We start from the raw sequence: 19,452 nt of genomic DNA, 5'->3' as shown, positions 1-19,452 counted from the left end.
CCCATACCCATGCTAGTGGAAGAAATTAACCATGGCACTGGCCTTGGTCTGCTGGTGCCAGTTCTAAGCCCACCACTGGCAGAGCAGGAGTAACTAGAGATCTCTCCTGCCCCATTTAGAAAGAAAATTATGGTAAAGAGGGTTTGAGGGGGTCAGGACAGACGTGGGGGTCAGAGAAGAGGCCCAGGAGGGTCATTTTTATTTTCCAGTGTGACCTGCCATTGGTTTTTTTTGTTTTGATTTTCCTATTTTTTTTTAATTTTTAAAATTTTGTTTGTTTCATTTTTTTGTTTTAAATAAATGAAAAGAAACAAAACAAACAACAAAATAAAATATAAAGAAAGAAAAAAAAATCTGTGCACACCCCTAATTTATAGTGAAATTAGTAAATCACTTTTTATTTTTACTGGTCACATATTGATTTATCACAATTTTTCATGATTATCTTCCTTTCTCCTTTTCTGAAGAAATGGTGACACATCATTCAATAGTGTAATTTTCTGTAATATACATTTAATCCAAATCCTTATTTTTGAAACACAGATGCAGAAGAAAAAGGCTACAAATGTCTTACATTTTGAAAGCACACTATTATTCAAGAGCAAACATCCTCTCCTGGGTTTTTCTTGAGTAAATGGCTTTTGAAAATTGCTACAATAGTTACATATACGCGCATAACTCCTTTTGAAAATTATCCCCTTAGAGGATAACTCTTTCGAAAAACGCTGCATAGCCCCATAAACGCACGTATATGATCACGCAGAGACCAACTTTAGGATTTTATAACCTGTGCATATTCAGGTACACACATTCTAAAATACGTATGTCTATCCCCTAATATGCATGTTTGTTTCCTTAAACGTGAATATCTGCAATGCACGGAAAGTGTGTGCATTTCATACGTATTTTTAAAACCTACACACACATATTCTACACATGATAAAAACTGTGTCTTGCTCGTGTAAATCTTGTTTATACATGGAAGTCAGAGTATTTTAAAATATGTGCACATAATTAAAATCACCAATTCTCCAAAATCTCCCCCAGTTCTCCCAGTCCTAATCTATGTCATGTAAGGGCTCCTCCCAAAAATTATGTATATGTTTCCAAGTTCACCATGTTATCTGTTATATGTAAGGGCACTGCCCAAAAGTTTTTTGTTCGCTGTGAACCGATGCGATGTGCGAACGGACATCGGTATAAAAGAGATGTTAAATAAATAAATAAAATAAATAAATGTCATCAAGACCCTCCTAGTTTTTCACTCTAAACTACCCCAGTTCACCCAGACCTCCCATCCAACCTAGAGTAAATAACAGATGTCTGATGTCAATTATGTAAGATAATTAGCAGATGTAAAATTATGTGAATACACATTTCTTATCAAATAGTAACCTGCATGTATGCCGTTTGGCCTCGTCAGAGAACACCCTAGACCGCCCCTTGTTTCATGCGTAAACATGCGCACAAGATGCGCACGTTTGCGCACGTTTGCGCACGAGAGCCCAGGACCCAGCAGGGTCCTGGGCTCAGCAGGGTCCTGGGCTCAGCTTCAGGCTGAGGCTCCGCCCCCTTTAAGCGCGTCATTCCCGGAAGTCCAGCAAATTGTGCGGGAAGAACTTTAGTATTTAAAAGCCTTGACTTCAGCATAACCGCCTCAGCTACAGGCTATCTTGTGCTGGTGCTCTGCTCGGATTCTGGTTTGCCTCTCCGTTTATTCTCTTGCCTTGCTACCTGCCTCGACCCGGACCGGACTTGGATTATTCTTGACTTGTTACCTGCCTTGATCCGGACCGGACTTGGATTACTCTTGCTTTGCTACCTGCCTCGACCCAGACCAGACTTGGATTACTCTTGTCTTGCTGCCTGCCTCGACCCGGACCGAACTTGGATTACACTTGCCTCGCTGCCTGCCTCGACCCAGGATCACATTTGGACTATTCCTGGTGTGCCTTCACTGGTTGGGTGGACACCATCTTACTTACTGCCCTATATCCATCCTTTTGGCCTAAAGGTAAGACTGTTAATCTTCAAGGATTCACAAAATCGTAACAGTTAGCTGAGGCCATGGATCCCGTGGATTTAACAGCACTACAGGCCATTCCCGGGTTAGCTTCCCGCATCCAGCAGCAACAGGGGGAACTTAATCAAGTCACAGGAGTACTGGAGAGACTAGTGGCAAGAATGGATGCTCTGTCAGTCTTGAATCCGGCTGCTCCAACACCTCCTCCTATAGTACGTCTAACTCCACCACCACGATTCAATGGGAATCCGCAGCTATGCCGAGGGTTTATCATCCAGTGCCGTATGCACTTTTCTCTCCAGGCGGCAGTATTCATGATGGATAGAACCAAGTTCACATTTATTTTGTCTCTGTTGGCCTTGGCCTGGGCCTCTCCTTTTTGGGAGCGAGAGGATTCACTTTTAGACAATTTAACTCAATTCTTGAGAGACTTTCATCTAATCTTTGATGAACCCGGCCGTTCTGCTTCAGCATCAGCAGAATTACTCCAAATAAGACAGGGTCTCGCTCAGTGGGGGAATACGCGGTTCAATTTCATACATTAGCTGCAGAATTACGTTGGGGAGAGGACAGTCTCACGGCCATTTTTCGACAAGGACTTTCTGAAATCATTAAAGATCAACTGGTAGGCCATGATATACCCAACAGTTTGGAGGAGTTAATTCATCTGGCCATTCGATTGGATCTACGCGTCCAGGAACGCTCTCGAGAGAGGGGCATGCTGCGACGACCCGTTCGCTTGGCCCCAAAGTTTCAGCAACCTCTTATGAACCCTTGGGTTTTGGAGACTCCAGCAGCATCCAAGGAACCCATGCAAATTGACCAATGTCACATAACTCCTCAGGAACGGCAACGGCGGAGACTGAACAATCTTTGTTTATACTGTGCGGGACCAGGACACTTTGCTAACAAGTGTCCGAATAAGTCGGGAAACTCTCGGGCCTAGGCTTAGTGGGAGAGGCCTCCCTGGGTCCATTTAGTCCCTCTCCACAGATTCTGATTCCCGTATCCTTAAAGTTTGGACAAGAGACACTTCAATGTCAGGCCTTTGTAGACTCCGGAGCTGCAGGCAACTTCATTGAGGAGCAATTGGTCAATCGATTCCATATTCTCACCGAGAGTCTCAAAACTCCTTTGGTAGCCTCATCCGTTTCTGGACAACCCATTGGAGAAAGGATCATCTCCATAACTCAACCCGTCCACATGACTATGGAGTACTTCATCACGAAACCATCCAATTATTCGTTCTTCCTTCTTCTGTCAACCAGATTATTTTAGGTTTACCCTAGCTGAGACAACACCAACCCCACTTAGACTGGGGGAACTTGCAACTGGCTAAATGGAGCTCCCATTGTCAACACAACTGTTTAACGATCGTTCATCCACCCAACATTATCACTTCTGATTCCATGAAGAATCCAGCTGCTTTACCCAGTCACTACGCAGAATTTATTGATGTCTTTAGCAAATGACAAGCTGAGATGCTACCACCACATTGTTCCTACGATTGTGAAATTGAATTACTTCCCGGCAAAAAGCCCCCCAGGGGGAGGGTTTATACCTTATCAGAGCCAGAATCGAGAGCCATGACACAATATGTCCAAGAAAATCTTGCAAGAGGATTCATTAAACCTTCCTCCTCTCCGGTAGGAGCAGAATATTTTTTTGTCAAAAACAAAGATGACTCATTACGGCCGTGTATCGACTATAGAGGTCTAAATGCCATAACTAAGAAAAACCGGTATCTGATTCCTTTAATATCAGAACTTTTTGATCGTCTAAAAGGAGCCAAAATTTTTACTAAGCTCGATCTGCGAGGAGCCTATAATTTAGCCCAAATTCAGGAACAGGATGAATGGAAAATGGCCTTTAACACGCACAATGGACACTACGAGTATTGGGTCATGCCGTTTGGCCTATGTAATGCTCCAGCAGTTTTCCAGAATATGATTAATGACATTTTTCGAGATCTGCTATATTCCCATGTCATTGTTTATCTGGACGACTGCTAATTTTTTCTAAGGATCATCGACAACACCAACGTCATGTCAAGCAAGTGTTACAATGCCTCCGAGACAACAAATTATTTGTTAAATTGGACAAATGTCTTTTCCATCAGGAGGAGCTACCATTTCTGGGGTATATTGTTTCAAAAGAAGGCCTACGCATGGATCCGGAGAAACTTAAAGCCATTTTGGATTGGTCTCAACCCACGGGGCTGAAGGCCTTACAAAGATTTTTGGGGTTTTCCAACTATTATCAACAATTCATTTCTGATTACTCCACCTTGGTAGCCCCCCTTACTGCCTTAACAAAGAAAAAAGTCCCAATTCATAACTAGCCCGTGGAAGCCATCCAGGCTTTTCAACAGCTAAAACAAGAATTTACTAAAAATCCATGCCTCATACGACCTGATCCAGCAAAGCCTTTCATTGTGGAGGTTGACGCTTCAGCCGTAGGTGTTGGAGCCATTCTATTACAACCCTATGACTCTGGAACATTACTTACCTGTGCCTATTTTTCCAAAAGATTTTCTCCAGAGGAGAGGAATTATGCCATAGGAGAAAGGGAATTATTGGCAATCAAGGTAGCACTGAAGGAATGGAGACATCTTCTAGAGGGGGCCAAATATACTGTCAATATCTATATGAATCACAAGAACCTCGCCTACCTATCACAGGCTCAACGTTTAAATCCTAGACAAGCTCATTGGGCATTGTTTTTCAGTCGGTTTGACTTCAAGATACATTTTCGGGCCGCAAAGAAGAATGTTAGAGCAGATGCATTGTCCCGAAGTTTCATTCCAGAGGATACTCTGGAACCATGTCACCATATAATTGGTCCAGTGAAGATAATGGTGGCAGCCACTTTTACGGTTCCGGTGGGGAAAATGGTAGTACCTAAGCAACTTAGACAAAAAGTTCTTCAATGGGCTCACGACTCCCAGTACGCGGGACATTCTGGTATTAGTAGAACTGGAAACCTCGACTCACGTTCTTATTGGTGGCCACGATGAAGATCTGATGTGAAGAGTTACGTGGACTCCTATTCTACATGTGCTGCCCAAATGATTCCGCGACAACGCCTGGCTGGACTATTGCAGCCTCTGACTATTCCAAAGAAACCCTGGTCACAGATCACCAAGGACTTTATAACCGACCTTCCTCCATCTGAGGGGAATACGGTGATTTGGGTAGTTATCCACCGATTTTCTAGAATGGCCCATTTTATCCCACTTCCTGGACTACCCTCTGCCTCAGAATTGGCCCAACTCTTCGCACGACACATTTTCCGTATTCATGGGTTACCCTCTAGTATTGTGTCAAACAGAGGGGTGCAATTTATGGCAAAACTTTGGAGAAGCTTGTGCAAGAAATTTCAGATTAAGTTAGAATTTTCATCAGCCTATCATCCTCAGTCCAACGGATTAAGTGAACACACCAACCAGTCTCTTAAGACCTTCTTACAATGCTATGTAAATCAAAAACACGATGACTGGGCATCCCTTTTACCTTGGGCCGAGTTATCACATAATAATCATGTTACACAAGCAAGTGGAACATCACCTTTCTTTTTAGTTTTTGGGAGACATCCGCGGATTCCTCTCCCCATTGCTACACCCTCATCCTGTCCGGCCATGGAGAACACGGTGCAATCAATGACCAAACTCTGGGGGGAAGACTCAAAAACTGTTGCTACGAGCTTCCAGTAAAATCAAGAGACATGCTGACAAAAGGAGGAGAAAGGGACCTCCCCTTCAGCCAGGAGATTTAGTGTGGCTAAGCACTAAGAACCTCAAGTTACGTACCCCATCTCTAAAATTTGCACCTAAGTATGTAGGACCATTTCCTGTTATTAAACAGATTAATGAAGTCGCCTTTAAACTCCAGTTGCCTCCCACTCTTCGTATCCATAACGTGTTTCACATCTCTTTACTTAAACCAGCAATATTGTCCTGGCCCTCCAAGAGAATCAAGAAAATGACTCCCCCTTTGATACAGGACTAGCTAGATTGAGAGAACATTGCACAAATCTCATCTTTGGGTGAGTTTTCTCACTCCGAAGGTCATCAAATCTTCACATGAGAGTACTGTTCTGTGCGTACGTCTCACTTTGAATGTCAAAGTGGCCAGCCCCTAACCCCTATACTAATTCCTAAACCTTACCTCGAGCTACTAGGTGGGCCTCCCATAGAGATATAAATACCTATCTAGTGTGAAGGCATTATGGTTAGTCTCTCTCTCTCCAACTCTCTCTCTCTAACATTGCAACACATGATAAAGCCTTATCACACAGCTTAATGCAAATGAAAAAGGTGTAGTTAATTCACATTAAAGCAATGCAATATGGCTTCACAAAACCTGTGATTCCAGCCCTCTTGGCCACAAATCCCACTGCAATATCCTCTCAGTTGCATCACACCATGTATTATGGGGCTTTCACACACATTAAAGGCATTTTTCATATGCGAAAACACCATATAGCACTTTGATAAATGACCCCCTTAGTTTGCTCTCGAACTGGTTTGAAAAGCGGTCATATTTCTGTGCTTTACTAGCCTGTTTGCCTCTTACAGGAATTGGGGGTATAACTGACCAAGATGGGAAGGCCTCTATAGGGATAAGAGATGAGGATATACAGGTAACAACCTCAGAGATGGCATTACTTATAACTCCAAAGAAGTTTTCTTTGGAAGATATAGGTAATATGATTATTGTGATGCAAAATTCAGTCTGCAAAAATTCAGGATGTGTTGCAGCAAAATATAATTGTTAGTCAAAAAATGGAGAAACTGGAGTGTACAGTAAATATCTTAGAAGGTAAATCCGTAGAAAATGAGAAAATTCAATCTAATTTGATCAGGTCTGAAAAGATGTGTGAGGATAAACTTGAATTCTTGGAAAATCAAATTAGAAATCAGAAACTTAGGGCCAGATTTTCAAAGGGGTACGCGCGTAAGATATGCGCGTACCCCCCAAAAACCTGCCCGAAGTTCCCCCTGCACATGCCGAGCCTATGTTGAGTAGGCTCGGTGGCGCGTGCAAGCCCCGGGATGCGCGTAGGTCCCGGGGCTTTCCTGGGGGGGGCATGTCGGGGGACGTGTTGCAGCGGCGTGTCATTTGGGGGCGGGTCCATGGGCGTGGTTCCTGCCCGGGGGCATTTCGGGGAAGTGGCTGAGGCCTCCGAAACGGCTCCCGGGCCTGGGAATCGCGAGTCGGCGGCCGGCCCGGCACGCGCAAGTTACGCCTGCCTCAGTCAGGCATAACTTGTGCAACAAAGGTGGGGGGGGTTTAGGTAGGGCTGGGGGGGGTGGGTTAGGTAGGGGAAGGTGCGGGGGGGGGGGGGAGTGGAAGGAAAGTTCCTTCTGAGGCCGCTCCGATTTTGGAGCGGCCTCGGAGGGAACAGAGGTAGGCTGTGCGGCTCGGCGCGCGTAGGTTGCCAATTTTGCACAGCCTTGCGCGCACCAATCCCCGATTTTAACAGATACGTGGCTACGCGCGTATCTATAAAAATCCTGCATACTCTTGTTTGTGCCTGATGCGCGAACAAAAGTACGCGTGTGCACAAATTTGTAAAATCTACACCTTAGAGTTTTAAATTTTCCAAGGATTCATTTGATCTCTGCGAAAAACTTGTTTAGAAGTTATTTAATGAATGTTTTAAAATATTCAGAGTCGGCTATTCTGGCTATTTCAAGAATTTATCTCCCCCAGAAACTGGGGAAAGAAGAAAAGCAGCAATTGGAGGAACAATCTGAAGTAAATTTAAACTTAACTGATATATTAGAGAAATCCTTTGAAGTTAATATTCAGTCAAGGGCAACTTTAATTGTCCAATTTGCAATTTTGATGGATAGAGATTCAGTATTAAAGTCATAGTTTAGGCATCAAAAACAAAACTTCTACGGCCAAAATCTTAGAATTTTTCCAGACTTAGCCTATTCCACGAAATTCCATCGGAAAAAGTTCATATTAATGATATCTGAAGTGGTCATGGGATAGGTGGCGATGTCCTTTCGTGGATTGCAAACTGGTTAAAAGACAGGAAACAGAGAGTAGGATTAAATGGGCAATTTTCTCAGTGGAAGGGAGTGGACAGTGGAGTGCCTCAGGGATCTGTATTGGGACCCTTACTGTTCAATATATTTATAAATGATCTGGAAAGAAATACAACGAGTGAGATAATCAAATTTGCAGATGACACAAAATTGTTCAGAGTACCGTATTTCCACGACAATAACCCGCCCACATATATAACCCGCCCACACACATAACCCGCAGGTTTTCAAGATTTATGTAAGAAAGTTTTAATATACCCCGCCTCCTCATATAACCCGCAATGCCCGATTACCGTTATATTCAACGACGAAGCCATACCGATCGCCCCATTATAACCAATCGTCGTTATATGTTTTGTTAAATATGCTACCTTTTACCTTTAAGGTTTTTTGGGAGCAATCACGATATTGCAACTAAGACATACAAATAAACAAAAGATCGAAACCGGGAGAATTCATAATCAAATGGTTACCCATTCATAATCGGTAACCATTACTTAAGCGCTGTTTCATCATTTGACCTAAAGCCCAACCGTTGGCCTAACAAAGTCACATGCTTTTCCTTAGAAAATAGTGGGAACCGTTGATACGTACCCTTTAGCAAAAGCTCAGGTCGTCGCGTACCCCTTCCTAGGTGATCTTTTTTTACGTAGAGTCCATCAAATAAAAGCATCATGCTTTTAATCAATTACATCATGAAAAAGAGCGCAGCAAAAGTACAGACGTACAGACTAACCAGACTTACGTCCCAACATTGCTGGATCTGCAGAGCTGAATCAGGAAATTTTTGCTCAGTGGACGTTGCTGAGAGAGTGGAGCAAACAGTATGCCGGCTGCAATTGACAGAGTGAGCTATATATAGCGGCTGCCAAGGGGCTTACGCTGCAACGCTGCACCCAATAGCGTTGCTTAACTATTGCGCGCGTGGTGTAGTATGTGTCGATCGAGTTTAGTTCACAAAGTTCTTCGCACCGCCGCTGAATTCTAAGAGGTATGTTTAGTTTCGTTGCACTTGAATAAATTATAAAAAATGAACAATATGACTTTAAAATTCTACTGACAAATTAAAATTTCTCAGAAATGTTAAAGATTATTAAATACTTAAAAATTCTAATTACAAATAATTTTTTCTTTAGAGAACCATGCCTAAGCGAAAGTCATACACGGCCGAATTCAAACTTAATGTAGTTGCACGTGCTGAAGCAACCAACAACAGATCAGCTGCCTGAGAATTTGAAGTTGACGAAAAGTCTATAAGAGAATGGAGAAAAGATAAGGCTGCATTAGAGAAAATGAATCCGAGAAAACGCGCCAGACGAGGTCATGGAGCGAAATGGCCGCATTTAGAGGAAGACCTAAAGAACTGGGTTTTAGAAAGGAGAGTGAATAACCTAGCCATTTCTACATTGGCCATCCAAATAAAAGCTAGGCTTATTGCCGTAGAACGAAATATACCCGATTTCAAATGTGGCTTAACCTGGGTGGCCAGATTTATGAAACGGAACAATTTATCCGTGCGTATGCGCACAACAGTTGGACAACATTTACCGAATGATTGGGAGCAACTAGTCACTAATTTTAGAGATTTCACAATTGAGAGCATTAGAGAACGTGGAATTTTGCCTTCTGAAATAATTAATATGGATGAAGTTCCGATGGCCTTTGACATTCCTGCTACGAGGTCAGTCGCTGAAAAAGGAATTAAAACGGTGGCCATATCGACTACCGGTCATGAGCGGACCTGCTTTACTGTGGTTCTGGCATGTACCGCAAACGGTATAAAACTTAAACCAATGGTTATATTCAAACGAGTCACGATGCCCCGCGAAAAATTTCCACCTGGTGTATTCGTACACTGCAACAGAAAAGGTTGGATGGACAATGAAGTCATGCTGTTATGGATAGATAAATGTTTTCGAACCCGACCTGGCGGATTCTTCTCGAAGAAATCATTGGTAGTATTTGACAGCATGGCAGCACACAAGTGCGAAAACGTTAAAAAAAAATTGAACGGACTTGGGGCCCATGTTTCTGTTATCCCTGGTGGTTTAACTTCTAAACTGCAGCCACTTGATATTGCAGTAAACCATCCGTTTAAAACCTATGTTCGTGCCGAATGGGACAAATGGATGCAGTCTGGGACTCATAGTTTTACACCGGCTGGTCGTTTACGCCGTGCAACCCATGCAGAGGCCTGCAGCTGGGTGCTTAATGCATGGAACAAAATCTCTCCTGATACTGTCCAGAATGGATTTAAAAAGGCGGGCATCATTGTTGACGAAAAAGAAGACGCTTCAGACCTAAGCTCGGCAGACGAAGATGACGACGATCTGATAGAAGATGCTGTGACGGCCGAACGACTGCAGACCGTTTTAGCCGCCCTTAATGATGATTCAGGCGATGATGACTTCGAGGGGTTTTCTTCAGCTAGTGAAGAAGAGGACAATTAAAGTCTTTTAAATTAATTGCTAGTTATAGGACAAGTATTTTATAAAGTTTAATTTAGGTTGCTTATTTAGGGCTCTTTTATATTGATGTATAAGAACTGGAGATTTATTTAAAAATTATTCATATTTTGACTTTGTTTATTACTACTGTTCGGAGTTGAATGCGTTTATAATATGAAAATGTTTTCTAATTAAATGTTTTCTTTTTATTTTAATATTGCCATTTGTTCAATTTTCATACAAACATTCTGTACACTAACGCTTTACCTATAAATGCGCTATATAACGTAATTACTATTAACTTCCCGTAGGGCTTCCGCTAAGTGATAAGATTCACAATCTGTATTAAAAGTAGTGAAGTAATAAAGTAACAAAATACCATATAACTTTGTTTTAATAAATAAAAATTACAAATAATGCAGCAGATTCTGAACAACAAAGATAAGAATCTGAAACAATAATGTTAAACAATAACAATAAAGTTGATTCATGCTTGTTTACCGATATACTGGTACGTCTCCCTTTGGTTAGGTATTCTGTTAGTCGTTTTCATGTAAAATTTTTTCTGGATAACCCGCCCACGTTTATACCCCGCGGAGGCATGCGGGGTAGGTAAAAACGCACATTACCCGCGGGTTATATGCGTGGAAATACGGTAGTTAAATCACAAGCAGATTGTGATAAATTGCAGGAAGACCTTGTGAGACTGGAAAATTGGGCATCCAAATGGCAGATGAAATTTAATGTGGATAAGTGCAAGGTGATGCATATAGGGAAAAATAACCCATGCTATAATTACACGATGTTGGGTTCCATATTAGGTGCTACAACCCAAGAAAGAGATCTAGGTGTCATAGTGGATAACACATTGAAATCGTCGGTTCAGTGTGCTGCGGCAGTCAAAAAGCAAACAGAATGTTGGGAATTATTAGAAAAGGAATGATGAATAAAACGGAAAATGTCATAATGCCTCTGTATCGCTCCATGGTGAGACCGCACCTTGAATACTGTGTACAATTCTGGTCGCCGCATCTCAAAAAAGATATAATTGCGATGGAGAAGGTACAGAGAAGGGCTACCAAAATGATAAGGGGAATGGAACAACTCCCCTATGAGGAAAGACTAAAGAGGTTAGGACTTTTTAGCTTGGAGAAGAGACGACTGAGGGGGGATATGATAGAGGTGTTTAAAATCACGAGAGGTCTAGAACGGGTAGATGTGAATCGGTTATTTACTCTTTCGGATAGTAGAAAGACTAGGGGACACTCCATGAAGTTAGCATGGGGCACATTTAAAACTAATCGGAGAAAGTTCTTTTTTACTCAACGCACAATTAAACTCTGGAATTTGTTGCCAGAGAATGTGGTTCGTGCAGTTAGTATAGCTGTGTTTAAAAAAGGATTGGATAAGTTCTTGGAGGAGAAGTCCATTACCTGCTATTAAGTTCACTTAGAGAATAGCCACTGCCATTAGCAATGGTTACATAGAATAGACTTAGTGTTTGGGTACTTGCCAGGTTCTTATGGCCTGGATTGGCCACTGTTGGAAACAGGATGCTGGGCTTGATGGACCCTTGGTCTGACCCAGTATGGCATTTTCTTATGTTCTTATGTTCTTATGGAAAGAGGGGCGAAATATATACTCAGATTTCCCTGTTGTTGTTTGATTCAGTATCAAAATTCTAGATATATTTTTAATTATCCGGAACAGTTAAGAGTTTACCTGGATTCCCACTCTTAAAAGTCCCTATAGAACTGGGATAAGTATAGGTAAATAAGATGTAGCCTAGGCAACTAGTATGTTATATGTAAAGATTACCTATTGATGACTGCTCCAAGTTAATTTGCTTGCATTGTCTCTATTTTCCTTTAAATTCTGAAAGGTGTTCAGAGCGGGGTATTAAGAAAAGTATATATTGTTTAATTTTTAAGAATAATTTGTTAGCTTATGCTCATCTGTATACCATATCTTGTAAACTATATGAAAAATTTAATTAAAAAAAAAATGGCAGCAGTGGTCTTACCTGGTCTGAGTGTTTTCCGTGTGCGTCAGGGGTCTCAACCAAATCCTGCCCTTGCTGTGAGATCAGTGTGGCCAGGGAGGAGAACTTTCAGACCAATTCATGTTACTGGATTTGAGCACATATGTGGACATATGGAGAGTTATCCTATTATTTTATAAACTATGCAGCAGTTTGTTGCATGGTTTTATGAAATATTGCATAGTTCAGCTCTGAAAGTACATGCATATGTTTCAGTATGCATGAATATTTTCAAGGCATTCAAAGTGTGTATATTTTATGCGCGAAAAAAACATAATATGTACTTATGAAACCTTATTTATACATTCAGGCAAGTATATTTTAAAATATGCACGTGTACTTGTGTTGTGATTCCTCCCGTGGTTTGAGCCACAGGAGGTGTTTTACCTTCAGGCCAGTCCGGCCCGACTCCCGACGTCTTGTTGCTGGCACAGCAGGAGCCGTGCCGGGGGTTTCCTATCGCGGCAGGAGGCCGCCATCATGCCGGTGTGGCAAGAGCCGTGCCGGGGCTCTCCCTCATGGCAGGAGGCTGCAGACGCCACTGCCGGGGTCCTTGGAATGCAGGGAGGCCGTTCCTGCCGAAGCCTGAGTTCTTCACGGCATGGATCCTCCCCCAGTGTTCACCGTGGCTGGGAGCCGTGGACTTCAGTCCCTTCTTCGTGGCCTGGAGGCTGCCGCTGCCACCAGCCATACTGCGGCATGGAGGCCGCAGTCCCCGGATCTTCTTGTGGCATAGAGCCGCCATCAGCCTCGTCTTCAGCGGCAGGGAGCCGCCTCCCACATCGGGGCCTGCACAGCCCAGCTCTAGCTCATCCTCGACGTCAGTGTCTGCAGTGCCACTGTCCAAGGTCCTGCAGACTTCCTGCTCCTGCCCTACTAGGGGTGGCCTGCGTCTCTCTTCTGGAGTTAAAGGGCCAAGAGGGAGTGGTCCCTCTGGCCCCACCTGCAAACTCCTCCCTTGGTGTTCCTGCTTCAGCCTACAAAAGGCTTCTTCCGTCAGTCTTTCCTCACCTTCACAAGGAGTATGTTCCTTCCTTGGAGCTGTCCTCATGGAGCTAGTCTTCATAGGACTTCCTGCTTTCCACTCCTGCCTGGCTATCATTTTCATGGAATTCCTCTTCGTTCTGTGTCCTGGTCTCTGCACTAAATGTCTTTGATGTTCCCTGATGTCCATGTCTTCAAGTTGTTCCAGATGTTCCCTTGATGTTCCATTCTGTTCCTGATATCTTGATGTCCATCTGTTCCCGATGTCCTGACGTCCTAATGTCCATCTGTTCCTGATGCCCTGATGTTCTGACTTCTATCTGTTCCTGATATCTTGACATCCATCTGTTCCCGATGTCCTGATGTCCTGACTTCCATCTGTTACATTCTTGTCCTGTCGTCCATCCGTTCCTGATGTCCTGACGTCCATTCGTTCCTGATGTCTTGATGTCCATCCGTTCCTGATGTCCATCCATTCCTGATGTCCTGATGTCCATCCGTTCCTGATGTCCTGATGTCCATCCGTTCCTGATGTCCTGTTGCCTATTCGTTCCTGATGTCCTGATGCCCATCCATTCCTGGTGTCATGGAGTCATCTCTTCCCTTGTCTGACTTACCTTTTTCTTGATGTCCGATATCTGCATTACCTTGATGTCCTAGCTTGTTGCCTGCTCGTGTGGTCCACGACCAGCCCTGGTTGGGCTGAGTTTGGCACTAGAGGGACATTGCCCACCTGGAGGTTCTGGACTTTTAACCATAGGTTTTTAACCTTGCCTTGTCTTGCCATACCTTGTCTTGTCCAGCATCCTTATGTTCCAGCATCCTACTATCCAGTAAACCCGAGTCTTTGTCTTCCTCCAGGCCCGAGTCTTTGTCTTCCTCCAGGCCTGAGTCTTCATCTACCTCAATGCCTGAGTCTTCGTCTGTCCTGCAATGCCTTGTGTCTTTGTGTGCCTTGCCACATCTGGTTCCACGTCCTCTGTCTGGCCTTCCGCTTCAAGTCTCTACCCAGTGGCTAGTCCGAAAGGGCTTGGAATGGTCGGAGGACCATTCAGAGACCATCATTGCGTTGATGGTCTCACCTGGGTGTGCAGGTTCGGTAAGAGGTCCCTGGTTCCCCAGTTCCCAGACTTGGACCATCTCGCTGTAGGGGCACACATCTTGTCCCACGCTGGGGAGCGCTCCCTTCCATCCGCAGCGCAACAACTTGAAATTATCAGTTTGCTGATACCTATTCCAGTTCACCCAGTCCATCTCCAGTTCACCACTTTACCCTCAATTTACCCTCAATTTACCTTCACTTTACCCTCAATTCTCCCCAGTTCACCCAGACCTCCCACCCAAAAATAACAGAAACCGACAAGTCTGATATATATTGCACTAATTAGCAGGAGTAAAATTGCACAAATAGGTTGCCTAATATATTTGTGTACATCTATTATAAAATAGCCACTTCCACGTATCTCTTGGCCCCGCCCTGGAATGCTACTAGACCGCCCTCTTTTTGACCAAGTAAATGAATGCTGTAAACCAAAAAAATATGTGCGTAATTTTAACTTTTATAAAACAGCATATACACAAATACAGTCTACTTATGTAGACTGTATAACCCCTTTGAAAATTTACTCCTAAGTGTTAAGGAAGGTATGACCCCCATTGGGAGGGGTCATTGGAGTAAATAAAACCCCTGTACCCAGGTGAGAGTCAGGCTTAGCAAAGGACTGAAGGGCTGATGTAATAAGACATGAGTTAAAATGGGCGCTTGTCCCATAGACAAAAGCAGATGAGCCTAAGACTGATGCTCTCCTCAGGCAGCAACTCTAGGGAACTCTTCCTTGTATGGCAGTCGTCCTTCTGATGCCCCCAAAAGCAAGTCCTCCATCTCTAACACTCTGAAGCAATCCCTTTTTAGACAGAATAAAGAATGTTGAGCTTAACTCCCCTCTTCTTAGAGACCTATTTTTGGAAACTTGGGGAACCTCAGGAATCATGTTTGGACCCCAAGATAAAATCTCCCTAGTCCCGAAGGCCTGGGAACCCTGACCTGGGCCCTAGTCACCTTCCTAAGACAGGAGGCAGGACAGGCAATCCTCTCCCTTTGGAGAGACCACCCCACCAGTATACTTCACCAAGAAGGCCCCCAAACCACGAGGACACAGGAGTTTTGTTAAACTACTGGCAATATCTCTTCTACCATTCCTGTTCTGTTCTGACTTCACACTTTCCTCATCATGCAGTGCCAGTAGAGACAATGATGCCACTGGTAAGGGACAGGTTAGGGCCTCCCCACCCCAATACATATTCACTTCATCCTTTCCTCACAATACTATACACAAGAACTCATTCTTCTCTATCTCTACCAAGCAGAATTCCGTCCTGAGGATTTTGTCCACATGTGCCAGGGGAGGCCAACTCTGATCCTTGAGACTCACAAACAGGCCAGGTTTTCAGGATATCCATAATGAATATGCAGGAGATATACTCGCATACAATGGAGGCAGTGCATGCAAATCTCTCTCATTCATATTCATTGTAGATATCCTGAAAACCTGACCTGTTTTTGGCTCTCGAGGACCTGAGTTGGCCACCCCTGACATATGCAGTCGTACAGAGGACGGTTTTTACAGACATTTCTCCATGTAAAATGACTTGACTGAAAATTGTTCTTCAGTATCCAGTTAAAAGTATGTGTAGGGCTCCTCATTAGGGCCTGCTTTCAGCTGGGTGGAAAAGAGGCATGCTGGGGGCATGTTTAGGTCACGCACACATTCACTTTTCAAATGGATTTATATTTAATTCCTTGCCTTTTCCAAATCTAAGCTCAAGGTGAGTTGCAGTTCAGGTTTCCCTGCCCGAGAGGGCATACAATCTAAGTTGTGCCTGCGTTACTGAAGCATGAAGTGACTTGCCCAAGATTTGGATCTTGGTTTCCCTGCTCCATAGCCTATTGTCCTAACCATGAGGCTGCTCCATGCTATGCATGCTGTTTTGCTCCCTGCTAAGCCATCTGCACATATAAGTGCAAAGTATGAGCTCTTTAAGTATGTACTTTGCAGCTGCTGCTTTTCAAAGCAAAACAATGCGGGTTGTTTTCCTTTTAAATTAAGCTGCAACGTATGCAGGCTAAAAGTGCCTGGGTACAATGCAAACAACTCAGGCTATTCAAAATAGCCACCGTAATCAGCAATTTGCAATAGTGCTATAAGCAGTCAATTCAAATAAAATACATCTTGTTAGGCAAAGTGTACAATAATAGAGAATAACACCAATAATTAGGCACATGTAAACATAAGAAAATACACACGAGTCCACAATATTCAGAGGGGGAGGGCCACCATTCAAAGAAATTCAAAAGAAAAAGCAAGAAATAAATGGGGTAGCTCACTGAATTACCAGCCTGTAATCATTTTGAGGTTATTATCCAAACTTAGCCCAAGAATAAAAAAAAAAAAAAGCATTAGTGCACACAATCTCAGAGGGAGCCTTACCAGAAAGAAAAGCAGTCAATTGAGTGGGTTCAAAAAAGACATGCTTAACATTACGATATCTAACTAGGCATTTGGCTGGATATTTTAAATAGAACATTGCACCTATCTGTAATATTTGAGGGGCAGATTTTCAAAGCCCTACGTGCATAAATCCAGGCGGATTTACTCGCGTAGGGGGGTTATGCACGCCGGGCCTATTTTCAAAAGGTCCGGCGGTGCGCGTAAAGCGTGTAGGTCCCAGGCCTTGAAAAAGGGGTGGGGCGCTGGTGGGGCTGTCCAGGCGTGGGGCGGGGCCAGAGCCTTCAGGCACAGTGGCCATTTGCCGCTGTGCCTGGGATCGCGGGCTGGCCATTGGCCGGCGTGCGCAACTTGCGCCTGCCCAAGGCAGGCGTAATTAGGTAAGACAACTTTTTTAGCGGGGTTTAGCTTAGGGCTGCGGGGCGGGAGAGTTAGGGGATGGGAAGGGAAGGTGGGGTGGGGGGTAGGGAACGGAGGAAGGCAGCGTGGCTCGGCGCGCGCAAGGTGCACAATTGTGCACCCCCTTGCGTGTGCCGACCCCTGATTTTATAACATGCGCGCGGCTGCACACGCATGTTATAAAATCCAGCGGGCACAAATGTAGGCCGCGCATGTACCTTTTAAAATCTGCCCTTGAGGTTTTAACATAAAAAATTGCTTGTGTCTTGACCGAGAAGCATGAGCCACATCCGGAAAAATACGGATTTTACAATGATAGAACAGCTCATCTCTATGTTTGAAAAAACAATTTCATAATCCAATCTTTATCAGGTTCCAAACCCAAGGGGATAACCAAAGTAGCAACATTAACCTGCCTTCTCCCATGTCTTCTGAAAAGGCAGTGAGATTTCCATTGTCCAAGAGGGTAGATGATGCTATATCCCCCACTGAACCTGTAGTTTTCTCCTTTCGGGGTACAGGTGCAAAATAAGCACAGGCAACCGGAGGAACAGATTCAACTAGAATTTTTAAAACTTCAATCAAGTATTTCCGAAACTTTTCTTTAGGAGAAATCAAATCAATCTTGGGAAAGTTAATCAAACAAAGATTCTTAGCTTTGGATATATTCTCAAGATTTTCAAGCTTCCCATGAATGGGAAATTTATCTTTTATTAAAGCAGAAACATTTGTTTGTAGTTGTTCCACTTTCTGCTCCACTTCAACCATTCTTTTAGAATGCTCAATCAGAGATTTCTCCTGAACATTAAGACGCAGATTAATATCTTTTACATTAGTAGCAACTTGGGAGATCTGAGAAGACAAAGTTCTCCCAAGGCCATCAATCACCAGCCAAATCATCTCCAAGGAAATCAGTTGCGGTTCTGGCAAGGAAAAAGCAGTCTCTAAAGCCTCACCCAAAACAGACTGCAAGCAAGCTCCTTCCTGAAAAACATCTGTTTCTTGGGCTCCTGAATGGGTAAACTTCAGCGGCCTAACCGTCGTCTCCTCGGCACCACAGGACACCGCCACTTTGGTGGATTCCGTCCGGGTCCTCTTCAACTTGTCGGCCTGGATGATGTCATCAACTGGGGACAGAGAACTTCCCTCAGTCAGAAATGCCAGAGTGCTTCTCTCCTTCCGACTCAAAGAAGTATCCAAGGCTGCAGGAGACAGTAGCAAAACCTTCCCTACCGTCTCGCCGTGAGACAAACTCACGGAGGCATTGGGTTGGGCCTTCTCCCGGATGACAAAACAGTCAAGTGGTCCCTGAAAGGGAGAATCTGAAGGCTCAGATGGGTAAGCTCTCACCTTCCCTTTTCCCTTAACCATAGTGCAAAAAGAAGAAAGTTAAAACAAAGAAGAAAAAGGAAGCAACATGAGAGAGATCAGTGTGCCGCCGCCATCTTGCTCCGCCCTCACACCCATGTCCCATGTATGTGTCCTTTTAATATTGCTACAGTTCTGAGGCGCCATAGCACTGCATCTGTGCACTGGATAGTTGAGTAGATAAGAAGTGGATATGGGAAAAAGGATCTGCATGCATGCAGAAAGTGTACACAGAGTGAGTGTGAGTATGAGGGATGATTGAATGAGCAAAAGATTTGGAGGAAAGCCCTGACTGGAAGTAAAACTCTGCTTAGTACTGGATAAGGTAGAGCCGGCACAAGCTACATCAGCCCATGTAGGCATCAGGAAAAGTCAAAGCTGTTTTCAAAAAGAAAACGCAGAATTGCTTTTGCATTGGAAAATGTAACCGCTGTTTAAAAATGAGGAAGACTGGGGGTATTATTGGAGGTATTCATCTTTTTGGAGTATTATTGACAAAGTAAAATAAGCAGGATTGTTCACCCTAGCTTTCCTATTTTTGCACAAATGTAATCACATTTTAAAAGTATCAAAATTTGTCCCATAGGCAGTAATGGTAGTGTTCTAGCCTTGAGCAGGAGTAAATA

At 43.7% G+C, this 19,452-nt stretch overlaps 1 protein-coding gene across 2 annotated transcripts in view; it reads right to left on the bottom strand.

The window, feature by feature from the left end:
- Positions 1 to 19,452, bottom strand: part of POU6F2 (POU class 6 homeobox 2) — a 1,096,545-nt gene that overhangs the window by 12,589 nt on the left and 1,064,504 nt on the right. The gene's annotated exons all lie outside the window — the stretch shown is intronic.

Source organism: Rhinatrema bivittatum, chromosome 2 (assembly GCF_901001135.1).
Source record: "Rhinatrema bivittatum chromosome 2, aRhiBiv1.1, whole genome shotgun sequence".
Taxonomy (NCBI): domain Eukaryota; kingdom Metazoa; phylum Chordata; class Amphibia; order Gymnophiona; family Rhinatrematidae; genus Rhinatrema; species Rhinatrema bivittatum.
Note: the sequence above shows the minus strand (reverse complement) of the source record. Positions and strands in the feature narration are given on the sequence as shown.